Source organism: Ambystoma mexicanum, chromosome 5q (genome assembly GCF_040938575.1).
Source record: "Ambystoma mexicanum isolate Mex_15411 chromosome 5q, UKY_AmexF1_1, whole genome shotgun sequence".
Classification (NCBI taxonomy): Eukaryota; Metazoa; Chordata; class Amphibia; order Caudata; family Ambystomatidae; genus Ambystoma; species Ambystoma mexicanum.
The window spans coordinates 1,317,744,036-1,317,757,978 of record NC_090933.1 but is presented as its reverse complement, the minus strand read 5'-3'; the positions used below and the strand labels follow the sequence as shown (position 1 = coordinate 1,317,757,978).

Below are 13,943 nucleotides of genomic sequence, written 5' to 3'. Positions count from 1 at the left end.
GCCCAATGCCTGCTCTTGGTATGATTTTATGATGGGTAGCAAAAAAGGACAGGTTAGGCTGTCAGATTTTCCTACCCCGTCACTTTTTCCTACCTCTGGGTGGTTTGCCCAATGCCTGCTCTCGGTAGGATTTTCTGATGGGTAGCAAAAAATGACAGGTTAGGCTGTCAGATTTTCCTACCCCGTCACTTTGTCCTACCCCTGGGTGGGTTGCCCAATGCCTGCTCTTGGTAGGATTTTCTGATGGGTAGGAAAAAATGACAGGTTAGGCTGTCAGATTTTGTGCAAGAAGGTGCAAGAAGAGGAAAAGAACAAAACGGAGAAGCACAGGGTGGCTGAGGAACGTCAAGAATGACAATGTTATGGTAATTTTTATTTATATAGCGCCTATACACAACACAAGTGTTTCAAAGCGCTCAAGCATAGAGGGCAGCAGGTTTATGAAGAACAATAAAACAGGAATGAATAGTCGCCGGTCACTCACCTATAGTAAACGAACCCCAATTAATCCTTATAAGACATATTTCACATTTAAAAATGTATCATGTGAGGTTCCAGGGAGGCAAAAAGGAGCCCATCCACCCAGAGCAGTTACTAGTCCATTTGGTGCCCAGGGCGAAACACTACAATGCGCCCCCCACGCTTGGCATGCACGCCACTTCCAAACTACACCTCACAGTTAAGTAATTCCACCCCAATGCCAATAAATCACTGCTATACAAATCAAACAGGTTTCATTACATTGTGACTGAAGAACTTTGCAAAAACGCTAAATGTAGTGTGGGACTGTTTTTTTGGTCAAAGTGCGCCCCTTTGATGAGTTGCTTTTTTATGCAACTACTAGTTTTGACCAGTGTTGCTGAATATCCTTTAAATCATTGAACACCCCCACCCTCCCCCACCGATTGGGTACTATTCAAACAGCCTGTCACAAAAAGAATGAATTGTCATTTGCATCTGTGTGCCACTTTTTCATTGGTTCCCGAGCCAGTTTTATGCCCCATTCCGACCCTGGTGGCTGCCTAAAGTGAGCCATTGAGGTTGTATTCCCAGGGCAGGTGCGGATGATGGGGAGACTAGGTGCAAAAAAGTATTCATAGAAAAAGGATCGGGAGCAGGAGAGGCTGGCGCAGTAGCCTGGCCGGGCCCAGGCACCATGCAGCCCTCCCGGGGACCTCACAGGTGGGTGCTGCAAATGCCCATCTCTCAGCCCCTCGTACAGATGCCCACTGCACAGCGCCATGTAGAGCTGCCCACTGCATACCCCCTTACAGACATCCACTGCACAGCCCCCCGTACAGATGCACACTGTACAACTCCATATACATCCGTGTAGGGATGTAGTTTCAGACACTAACATAACTCAATTCCTGGTGTGTCCACTACACCATGCCGAATACCATTCCGTCCTGGTAGGACACTTTTTTCAAGACGCCCTAACGCCATCTATTGTCTGCAACACAATGTCAAGATGTATTCTTTTCTCGCCTTGTTCATTCTTACTCAGTTCTACTTGGTAGAGAACTGGTTCTATTGGTCTACATTTACTTCTCAGGATATATATTCGGGAAAAGCTAACCAGTTTAAAGGTTGAGATAATGGCAAAATTATGGATTCAGCCTGCACAAATCATCATTGCCTCATAAATGCAGTTTTCCACATTACAAATTCCAGTGGCATACATTTTGATGGGAGTGCACCGTCCTGAAGAAGATGGACATCAATCGTGAAACAGCTTAGATGCTCTGTACCATCGAAACTACTGTTTCTTTGCATGTCAAACCCAGTGTATACAATAGGTCACGACAGTATAGTAGTTGACGTACGGCACCCACCTCCTTTTTTAGTTCCAACTTCAGAAATAACCAATATTGCCTTGCTCATGTAGTTGTGGTAGTTCTTACATTACCTAATGTGGCCATAGCCTCTGACCACCAGCCGGATGATCCCCTTCAACCAGCATGATGTTCAGATTGCTTTGGCTACACTAAACCAGTACTGACTGAATTATCAGTCGTATTTTTAGACAAGCACTTTGCTTGATCTTATATTCTACCTTCTAATCAAATGTTGCTATTTAGACAATGAGCTCGAACATGATTTAATATGTATATTTTAAATAAATAATGAAATACAAATAAAATATTCATGTTTTCTAATTATTTTGTTTTTGGTATGGTTTGATCTGTGGTTCCGAATTTGGGTGTCCCTCTCCCTGTCCCTTAGCGCTTTAACTTGATTTTTCCGCTGGCATACTTTATTTATATTATAGTTGTTACTTCCTCTTTGTCAGTGAAGTAGAGGTCTACCCATCTCCCATGTTTCCTATCTGATACTTGAGCATGCGCAGTTTGTTCCTCTTCCTGCCTGTACTTTGGTGATTCTCTCTCAGGGCCCAGTACTTGCTTTTGCTTTCTCAGCGCCCGGCAAGTTTACACCTCTGCATAGGTCTTGATACTTGAGCATGCGCAGTTTTTTTCCATGATGTACACATGCCCTGCACCGCATGCTTTTAATGCGCATGTTCCTTGGAGCCGTATATCAGCACAGCACATGCTCTTGGGATCCGTGTTTCAACTCTGCGCATGCTCGGAGAATTAGTATCTCGGCAGTGTGTATGCTCAGAGGATCAGTATCTCAGCAGGGCGCATGCTCTAAGGATCAGTATCTCGGTACTGCGCATGCTCTCGGGATCCGTATCTCTACATTGCGCATGTCTGTTCTTTAGTTTGGCGGCCTGGATTTGCTGATGCTGATCTTTATCTCAGCCAATCTGCAGTTACTCTCCGAGATCCAAAGCGTGGTATGTGGTCTTTTTTTGTCTTCCTGGGATATCAAATATGACGTTATCAAATGTGAAATACATCCAGCGGTGTAAGCGCACGGGAACTAAAGAGCACGATGTCCCCTTTTTTTAAAAAAAAAAAACCGTATACTTTGTTTTCAAAGTCATCCCTACTGGGGACTCGAACCTGGGCCTTCCCGGTATCAAGCCAGTGTAGAATTGCACTGCTCTATCTCTAGGTGTGTGAAAGGGATACTTTATTTCAATGGACTGGGATGTAAAACCTATTCCCAAACAGCCAAGAAGCCCAGTTTGACAGTGATCTGGATCTGCCTGTGAATGGTTGTGGGATCTTGTTTGCATGTAATGGGAGGGGGTCGGGGAGGGGGGTGCATGTGGCTAGGCATGTTCTTTAAGAGATGTGAACAGTGAAGGGGAGGCTGCATGAAGGTGCAGGCTGAATGGGATAATGACACACTAATGGTATTCATTTAAATCAATTTTCTTTCGTTGTTTTCTTCAGTTTTACTAGAACTGTTGTAATACACAATGTTGCAGGGCGCAGTGGAGGAAAGGAAGGACCCATGAGTATGGGGGCAGTGGGCAGAAATGGAGGCAGGGTGAGGGAACACAGTTTTCACACATTTAAAAAAAAACATTTTAACCACTAAATCCTTCACAATCTTTTAAGGAATAATTGGGGAATCATTTTCTGTAGGTGAGTGACCAGCGACTATTCCCTTTGGTGAGAAAGCAATCCTCTTTTTTGGCCAAGTGTTAAGTTGTCTCTGCTTGTTCTTCATAAACCTCCAGTTAATCCTGTCTTCTGTGTATGTGATGGAGGATGCATTACTGGGCAGGGAGAGGAGATGTCTTGTGTTTGTAGTATTTAATTAATAACGTAAGAATGTCTTCCATTTCTAGATCTAAACACACTATTGCGTCATCCTACTCTGCACAACGTAAGAAGCACAGGCACCAAAAGGTAAATAATTATTGTAGTTTGTTTCTCTGCACAGGTTGCTCTATGCTTCTGAGATAGCCTGTCTCCCTCCCTGTGTTCCTGAACCCTTCATGCACCCTTCTCTCCTGTCTTGTCTCCATTTCTCCCACCTGCCTCATCCTGGAAGTGGCGTCCTGATCCAGGTTTAGTGTCCATGTATGTGGTTCAGTGGACTAATGTGTGTGTGCTTATAGTCACTGGTCCACCCAGCCCTTCATCCATCAAGATTAACAGAATGGGTTCCGCTGAGTTGTGTAACAATGACCATCTGTTAGCTTCTGTCTATAACACCAAAATGCACCAGTGGGAGAGCGGGGGGGGGGGAGCAGCACTCTACAAATACACGAATTATTTTATGTTAATACATTCCTCTGTGCCTTCCTATTAATTAGTAATTTGCTATTGGACCTGTATGGTGGATCACAGCACTTTGCTATAGGGGTGGAGAAGTGGAGGTCTACAAGTGAATTAAATAGGCACATTGGTAGCTACAAGTAGTGTTGGTTGTTCTCCTTCCAGATCACCAGGGGAGCAACGGAACGCCAGATCTGCACTTGGCCATCTATCTGGGTGTTGTTTCGTGTCTAAGTATGAATGAGGGAGCATTCGGGAGAGCAATTGAGAACAAGAGGTAGTCGATGGAAAGGATGGTATGGAGTGCAGAAGTATGACAGACCCACACTCCCCTTGCCTGTCCACCCGCTAGAGGCGCCTCAGCAAGAGGTGACTGAAAAGGAAGCCCCTTTTTCACGCTTGTGAAGGGAGGTGAGTCAAGGACAGTGACATGCCTGCGTACACGCGTTCGTGAACGGTTAGAGATTCAGGTGATCAGATTATTACAGGCTCCTGAATCATCTGTATCCCTTCTTGTCTCCAGTTATTGAAATAATGACCAAATGGCATTGTTAGGTGTTAGGACCCCCTATTGGCTAGCATCCCGTGTGCATTCCTGATTAAAACCCACTTTGAAGCACTCGCCCACACCTTGCCCTGGGAGGGAAGCTCTCTCAACTGGGCATAGGGGCCTCATTAAAAGTTTGGCGGTAAAGCTGTCAAACTTGTGAAAAGTTCTGGCACCCGCCAATGAGGAATTACCGGGGTATTCCGACTTTGCCGAATCCGGTAAGTCCTCCATTTCCGGGTGCCGGTAAATGTCAGTCCCCATTCCCATTGGAGCCCCATAGGGCTCAATGTGAATGGGGACGTCGGATGCACCGGTGCATCTGACATGCTGTGCTCGCGGGTGCCGCTCTGCCTGCCATGTCAGACTTGGCAGGCTGACAGGCACCCGCGAGCACAGCTCGTAGTATGGCGGTACGGTAGCAACGGTGCTAGTAGCTTACTGGCACCATTGTTACTGTACCACCATACTTATAATGAGGCCTTAGCTCTTCATCAAGTCCTCACAGCTCAGACGCTGCAGATACTGTTGCTAACAGCAGCATGATTCAGTATATTAAACAGTTACAGAGACAGTGGGCCTCATTCCGAGTAGGGCGCAAAGGGATACCGGGCACCGTTAAGGACATCGGTGCCGGTAATCCCTTTGCGCCCTATTCTGAGGTCCCTTAGCGGGTCCGGCTATGGGCACCTGGTTTTACCAGGCGCCCTTAGCGGGAGCTGCAAAAGGACCAGAGAGCAAATAACAGTAGCTGTTAGGGAGAATTCTCATTTTATGGCTAATTTCCCTTACCCAGTGAGTCCCCCAGCAGCTTTGCTGGATCTCTGGAGTTATTTCTTTCCACTGGGTAAGAGTGTGAGCTTTTTCCCCACTCTTACTTGTGTTTTGCTATGTGTTTTCACCTGTTGTTGGTGATTGTGGACTCTGGAGTACACCACTTCAGTAGCCCCCTTCTCTTGTGTGTCACCCAGCACCTTCAGTGCAGCGACACAGGGATGTCGTTCAGACTTCCCATCGACTCCATTTCTGAGGCTGACTACTGTCCCCCAGAAAAGGGTAAAGTTACCATTAACTTTACTTAGTCAAATTAACCACCGATCCAGTACACCCCATCTTACACGGAGTACTGGAAGGGTTAACTCTTAGCCCTTTTTATCTGTACCTCCTGGAGCATTGTTTCGCACTTTTAATATTTAGACATGGCTGGTGGCAGTGGTATCTACCCATATTTCCTACCGCGGTTATCTTATATAACCGTGGTAATATTGTAGGCTATTATATTAGCCTCGAACTTAAACCCGCTTGACCAAATACTTTTTCTTTTGGCTCCAGTGCGGTTTATTCACCATTTCTTTTTGTTAAACTCCTTCTTGTGTTTTACTTTGTGTGGCAAACCAGGTTTGCCTTCTTTGTTCACTGTCTTTTGGCGGGCTTCTGCTAAGAAGCCCTCCTCAAGGCGCCTGGGTGTCTAGGTGGGCTGAATGTGAGGGAGGGGTGTAGTCGCCCCCTGCACAGGGTATCCTAGGAAACCCAAGTCACCCTTTTTCATGATTGGCTGAGGTGGTTGTCCGGGCTGGACAACCCCCCTGCTGGGTGATTGACAGCCAGGCTGTGTGAATGGGGGATTTTCACAGAAAAGGCAGGTCTCTTGGGCTGGAAGTCAGAGAATCGCCACTGGAACTACAGGGAACAGAAGGGAATCGGAGGAGAGGTCGACTGCTGCAACTATCCCGTCCCGGTGAAGCCCTGCTGCAGTCCTGAGCTATCTACCCATCAACCACTAAGAGAAGATCCAGTCCAGAGTCTTCTTCCCTTGAACCTGGTGGGGAAAACCAGCTCATCTTCTTCAGCCAGAGGCCCCCTTCGTGATCGAAATCGCTGCACACTGCTGTAATGGTCCTGATAGCCACCTGAAGAGCCTCTCCTGTTTTTAAGGAGCGCACCTTTTATTCATCGTCGCTGCTGCTGGCCTCATCCCTGTGTGGTGTAGACCCCCTTCATCGTCCTTCTTCGTGCCGAAACCAGGAATCGTGGGTCTACAGGAAACTACCAGGAACAACTGCCTTGGCATCAGCTTCTTCTTTGAAAAGGTACTGTGTCCTTCTTTCTCGCTTATAAGGCTTGCCCTTATTTTTCCCTCCTTCTTATAACTTTTGCTTCCGAACATTTGACAATATCTAAAGTAAAGTAAAGTAAAGTTATCTTGGCAACTTTGAATCGCAAACTATCCGACGTGTGATCCTCTACACAGGAACCCGGTTCCACTTGACACTGACTCCGGCCTCTTGACTCTTGCATTTCTGTCCATGAGTGTTCTTCGATTCTGTTTGCCTAACTAACATATTGCCTATGATTTTTGCCCCCAACTCTCTCTGGGTATCTCAGGTGCGCTAAGTGTGTTTTTGCCCCGGTAGCATTTCTTGCCGCGGATACGCATTTATTTAGTAGACCGAACAGTCAAAAAGTGATCGCAATCGTATTCACGGTAACTTGTATTGTTCCGTAACACTGGTTCTCTCAAACACAGGGTACTTACCTTGATTCATACCGTGCAAAGTGAATTGGTCAGTTGTAGTGTATTTAACATGTGGTTTTAAATTTAATAGAAGTGTTGTGTTGATAATGAATGGTTTTAAAATAAATGTACTTATATTTTTTTACCTGAAACCTTGAGTCAGTGTTTGCTTGAGTCACAGTAATTGTGGTCCCTTTGTGTAATCCCTTCCACTGCTCATATACTCTTGAGATAAGCCTGGCTGCTCTGCTACTGCTACCACTTTAACATAGTAGTACAGGCTTGTACCAAAGGTAAAATTTGTATTGCCACCTGTAGTCTTAATTGTGTGTAGTGGTCCCTAAGGGCACTGCACAGGATTCTGCATAGCAGTACCGCAAATTGCGGTACCGTTATTAGCTCCCTCCTCATTCCCATTGAGCCCTATGGGGGCTGAAATGGGAATGGGGACTGCCTTTTTCAATGGGGACTTGTACTTACCGGTCCCGCAAAGGTCTGACTACACCGGTAAGTCCCCATTGAACCAGGTCGAAGTCGGTACCGGTATTGGAGGCAGGCATGGTGCTAATATCACCATGGCTACCTCCAAACTCGTAATGAGGCCAAGTGTATTAAATAGTTCTTAGGGCCAGGTTATATGTGGTCAGGGTGATGACAATAATCGGCAAAATGGGGATGAGACAGACGAGTAACAGTACTGAGTACATAGTGATCGAAGTAGTTAGGCGAAGAGCCATTCTTTTACTTTAGCTCTGAAGGCCCAGAAAGAGGGTTCGCCTCTGATTGCTGTTGGGAGGGAGTTCCAGCATTTGGCGCCAGCACTGGGAAACTCTATTTCCCCCTGCCATTTTCAATTTAAACTTAGGTATATTGAGGCAGTGCAGGTAGGTAGATCTGGTTGGTCTGGTGGATCGGTGTCTTGAGAATTTGTCTGATAGATTTTGTGGAGCTATGTTGGCCAGGCATTTTTGTGTAATGACAAGTGTGCAAAGTTTGATTCTGTCACGTACTGGTAACCAGTGAGAGTTGTGTCTGGAGGACGAGATATGGCTCGAGCGCGGTATGTTCAAGGCGCAGCGCAGGTTGTTGTTCTCCCATTGATTCTGATGGGTCACACTCAGGCACCCAATCAGAAGGGCATTCAGCAGTCAGTCAGCCAATCGGGCATACAGTGCATTCAGGCCATTCTCCTCCCTCTCAGACACTCACAACAAGGAAAGTGTATGGGGACAAGTACCCAGCCATTCAACACTACACACTGCATTCATATCAGTTTCGGGCAGAGCTGTCTCAGTCATTGTGTTTCATACCAGAAACCAGACATCCACAACAAGAAGTGCATATTGTTCACACACTCCATTCATCCAGGTCCCACCCACAGGGTGTACCCACAACATACAGTCACTGGGAAGGCTCCAGCCAGTCTGGCGGGGACTTCACTACAATACCATATATGGAACTTCCACCCAACAGCCAGTCAGGGGGAAGGGACAGTCAGGGCTTCCCAGGTCTTTGGGAAAACAAGGTAACAGGCAATAGAAAGCAAGAAGCCACAGGGGCCATCTTGTTTCCTATCAGGAATCAACTGATTTCAATGGCAGGGCCTGGGTATTCCCAAAATGGAGGATACTCGTCACACCTGTCAAATTCAGCATGGAGTTGCCACCAGCCCATACCGTGCTGTGTGGGCCACACACAGGTGCCCAAAAACATACACTAGGGGCACAGGGTCGTACCCCCACCCATGGGTGCCATAAATGTATCCCATGGGTCTGTACACCAAACCAAAAATTAGAAGAGCTGTACTGCCAGGAGTCCCACATGGACTCCTGGGCAGAAAATAATACAGAACACAAATGAAAAAGGACTACAGGACAAGGACAGGGAGGCCCTGTCCCTCCAATGCCTTTCCAGCATCACACTAATCGGCTTACTCACCGGCCAAATACATTCAAGCTTTCAGTTTAATAGCTTTGTCACGCCACGGGACTCGAGACGGGTTTCAAGAAATCCGCGATTCACCAAGAGTCTCGCTAAACCTAATGTAAGACGGAAATGCAGCAAAAGAATCCTGCATTTCCGACCTGATTCATGCAGAAGGGCTTGGAAGTTACCTTGGCAACGGTGGAAGCCGTTGTCAAGGGGAGGGAGTCGGCGTTCAGGAAGCAAACACTAGTCACATGACTTCCTCTTCTTAAACTCCGCCCTGTCCTAAGTTCAGTGCTTCTGATTGAGCTCTTTTTGGTTTACTGCTTCGATTTGTGCCTTGTTGTGATTCTGCTTACGTTTTCTCGGACCTGCATTTTGGATTTCCCTAGTCTGTCTTGGTACCTGGAACTTCTGGTTTTATCGACTGATGGCACTCGTCCCTGGACTCGCTACTTGTCTGCTCCCTGGTTCTGTCGCCGCCCGCTTGTGTTTTTGATTCGGACTGGATTTTGGCTTGCTGTTCTTGACCCCCTTGTTTTTGACGCCTTTACGGATTTCTGATTTTCCGTGTTTGAGTTCCTTTCTGTACACTCACTTTTGTGACTTCCACATACTCTTTGTAACGATAACTTTCTCAACCTCGCTTCCTTGCGGGCTTGGAGTGGTTCAGCCGCTGCTGCACCGCGGAATAGTATCAGCCTCCGCTGCATCGTGGGATTAGGAGTTCTCAGCCTCAGCTGCACCGTGGGATCCTGCCAGCCTCCGCTGCTACGTGGGTGTGTTGTGTTTCCCATTCTAGCCACCCCGTAGGATTCGTTGAAGACCTAGACCCGGACTCAGCCTCAGCTGCACCGTGGGAGAGAGCTAGTGGAACTATTGTGATACGGTAACTTGTGCTTCATTCTTATTTCCTTTTTGTTCAGGGAAGTGGGTCACCCCAATCCATACGGGTTAGTGTAATAGATATCTTGCTCGTAATTTTTGCTATAGAATTCACGTTATTAATTAATTTACCTTTCTTCACAGCCATGAGGTCTCCAAGGATTCCAGTCTTTCGATTAATCAGTCTTTCTGGATGTTCCTTTGTACATTCAGAGAGGTATATTGATAGAAAGAATTCTTCCTCTACACTATGGGGTCAAGTTTGTGAGGAAGAATTCTGACAAAATCAGAAGCCTCATAAATGGAATCTAACGAGACCCTGGCTAATTTGTTTCAGTTAGCGGCAGATTTGCGCACTGACATGGCTAATGCACATGCCACGACCCAACAACAGATCTTGGAAATACAAACGGCCATGCATCCCCCCCTCCCTTCCGGTTCGTCCACCTCCATCCACTTCGGGTGTAGGTGCTACAGCCACACAGGCCGAGGCAGGGCCGGTTTACGTCACCTCACAGTTTCCGTTAGCTCCTCCTGAGCGGTTTCATGGGGATCCTAAACACTTCAGGACATTTTTTAATCAATGCCGGTTACACTACTTATGTCGCCCAGGATCTTTCCCTGATTCCGCAACTAAAGCAGCCTTCCTGTTATCCCACCTTGGGAGTACTGCTGCAGCATGGGCTAACCCTTTATTGGCAGAGGGTAGCCCTCTACTGTTTGACTGTGATGCATTAATTGCAGCCATGGGTAAGGTTTTCGATACACGGTACAAGGCCCAGGTTATGGAGTTGGAGTTGTTAAGTTTACAACAGGGGGATTCAACTCTTCTGGCTTATTTGGCCAAGTTTAATCAACTGGCTGCTGAGACAGGGTGGCCAGATGATAAGAAGGCCTCGCTTTTTTACAAATGGTTATCCGATTCATTGAAAGATACTCTTGCTTTGGTACCAGTCGTCCCAAACACATTTCCAGGATTGTTGGAACTGGTTCTACAGATCGATGCCCGCAAGGCCGCTAGAAAGAGTGTACTAAGAAACCCATGAAGAAACAGGGAAACTTGAAAGCTCGACAATAAAGGGAGTCCGTTTGTCGAGCCCTTCTATGTTAATGGACTCCAACTTGGTAACGCCCTTCACTATCACAGTTATGTTCCTGTTCCCCCCTGGGAAATTGGTTCCAGCTACTGCGGTCCTTGATTCAGGTGCCACTGGAAACTATATTGATTCGCCAAATGCCAAAGAGCTAGCCTTACCTATTCTAGCGAAGGACAAACCAGTGGCTGTTAATGCTGTTGATGGTTCTTCCTTGTTGTCTGGTATGGTTACCCATCAAACCATTGACCTGGTTATGGAAACTGGTCAGGGGCATACTGAGACCATTGGATTCGATGTCATTTCAGCCCCACAGCTCAAGTTAATCTTAGGGATTCCCTGGCTTAGAACACACAATCCAACCATTGATTGGTTCACAAACAATATTGAATTCTTGTCTGAACACTGTGAAAACCAGTGTTGGCAGTCAAAATCTCCAGTAGATAACCCATGTCGTCCATTGCTGGAGGTTACTTCCACCATCGGAGCAGTGCTCACAGGGGAGCTACCTAAAGAGTATGCTGAATTCCAAGACGTATTTGATGAAGGAAGTGCCATGGTTTTACCACCTCATAGACCCTATGACTGCCCCATAGATCTTATTCCCGGATCCAAGATACCCTCCAGGAGGGTTTATTAATTGACACACAAGGAGGACCAAGTGCTCAAAGAATACATTGATCAGTCTCTTAAGTCTGGGTTTATTTGTCCTTCTCGGTCTCCCGCGGCTTCTCCCCTATTTCTTGTTCCTAAGGAGGACGGGGATCTGCGTCCATGTATCGACTACAGGGCTCTGAATCTAATCACTATTAGGAATCAATATCCTATTCCTCTAATCTCTATCTTGTTGGATCAGCTGGGTTCTTCAGCTATCCTTACCAAATTAGATCTCCGAGGGGCCTACAATTTGGTTAGAATTCGTAGTGGGGATGAATGGAAGACTGCATTCAAAACTAAATATGGCCTTTTTGAATACAGAGTTATGCCATTCGGACTTTGTAATGCCCCTGCTACCTTCCAGTACTTCATAAATGATGTCTTTCATGATATGATCGATCAATTCCTTGTTATCTACTTGGATGACATTTTGATTTACTCAGCTAATTATGATATTCATGTACAACATGTCACCCAGGTCTTACAACGGCTTCGAGAGAACCGCCTGTATGCTAAATTAGAGAAGTGTATATTCCATGCCACTGAAGTGGAATTTCTCGGGTATGATATCACGTCCAAGGGAATTCAAATTAGTCAGTCTAAAGTCAAAGCGGTGTTAGATTGGCCAATACCTAAATCCCTTAAAGCTCTCCAATCCTTTTTGAGATTTGCAAACTTCTATAGAAGATTCATTAGGGACTTTTCTACAGTGGCGGCTCCTTTAACTGCTCTCACAAGCAGTAAAAAGTCGTTTATATGGGGAGAGGAGTGTACTAATGCTTTTGTTAATCTCAAGACGGCGTTTACAACCACTCCCATTCTTCAACATCCAGATCCTTCCCTTCCTTTTGTGGTTGAAGCTGATGCTTCTGACATAGCTCTGGGTGCGATCCTGTCTCAAGAATGCCCAGATACTCATGGGTAGCACCCGGTCGCTTTTCATTCCCGAAAATTAACATCTTATGAAAGCAACTATACCATAACAGAAAAGGTGTTGGTGGCCATCCATGGGCAAAGATGTTACTGAATACATCGCTCGTTGTTATGTTTGCGCCCAGTGTAAAAGTACCCATGCTAAACCAGTAGGTTTACTTCAATCCATGCCCATACCAGACCAGCCTTGGTATATGATATCTATGGACTTCGTGGTTGAACTGCCCTCGGTGTCCGGTTTCGATACTATTTGGGTCGTCATCGACTATTTTACCAAGTTGGCCTTGTTCGTACCTTGTCATGGGATACCTACTGCTACGGTGTTGGCGGAGTTGTTTCTAAAGAATGTCTTCCGTTTCTTTGGTCTTCCCTCAATTATCATCTCGGATAGGGGTTCACAATTCACCTCTCATTTTTGGAAATCCTTGACTACCTCTTTTGGTATTGATGACAGATTTTCTAGCTCATATCATCCCCAGACAGATGGGCAAACGGAACATTTGAATTCCACCATGGAGCAATACCTAAGATGTCTGACCCATCAATATCAGGACGACTGGCTCTCAGTCCTTACTATGGCAGAATTTGCATATAATAATTCTCTGCACTCCTCTACTCAGTCCTCGCCCTTTTTTGCCTTATTTGGACGTCATCCTAGGTCTTTGCCGATGTCCCCTGTTTGTCCTTCTAATCATCCCGCAGCAGCCTCTTGTGTGGAGAGTTTGGTGTCGATCCGTAGTCAGGTTAAACAACATTTGGAACTGGCTCAGGAACGCACCAACCACTATGCTGATGCTCATCGTTCTCCAGCCCCTAGCTATTCTGTGGGTGGGAAGGTGTGGTTATCTACGAAGAATCTGCACTTGCCAGGGAAAAGGGCCCTCTTGCCTCGTTATGTGGGTCCTTATTTGGTCACTGCATTAATAAATCCAGTGACGGTGCGTCTGCGCCTTCCTTTGAAGTGGCGGATACATCTGGTATTCCATGTGACCCTTCTGAAACCTTTCTACCCAAACACCACCCTGCCTTCACGTCCGCTACCTCTACAGATACAGGGTGAGGAGGAATATGAGGTTCACAAGATCCTCTCTACTAAAGTTTCCAAGGGTGTTCGATGGTATTTTGTTGATTGGAAGGGCTATGGGCCGGAAGACCGTACTTGGAAACCCGTGGATCATATCCATGCCCTGCGCTTGATTGCCGATTCTGGGCTTCCCGGAGAGGGGGTCTACCTTTTGGGGAGG

At 46.4% G+C, this 13,943-nt stretch overlaps 2 protein-coding genes across 2 annotated transcripts in view; both read left to right on the top strand.

The window, feature by feature from the left end:
- The window catches only part of LOC138498495 (zinc finger protein 850-like), a gene marked incomplete in the record, with an annotated part of 1,369,857 nt that overhangs the window by 714,691 nt on the left and 641,223 nt on the right, over nt 1-13,943 (top strand).
- LOC138498473 (zinc finger protein 268-like) overlaps nt 2,716-13,943 on the top strand; it is a 77,219-nt gene continuing 65,991 nt past the window's right edge. The window contains exons 1-2 of the mRNA XM_069622221.1: nt 2,716-2,803; nt 3,710-3,770. The gene's annotated coding sequence lies outside the window, so the exon portion shown is untranslated. The remainder of the gene's footprint in view (nt 2,804-3,709; nt 3,771-13,943) is intronic.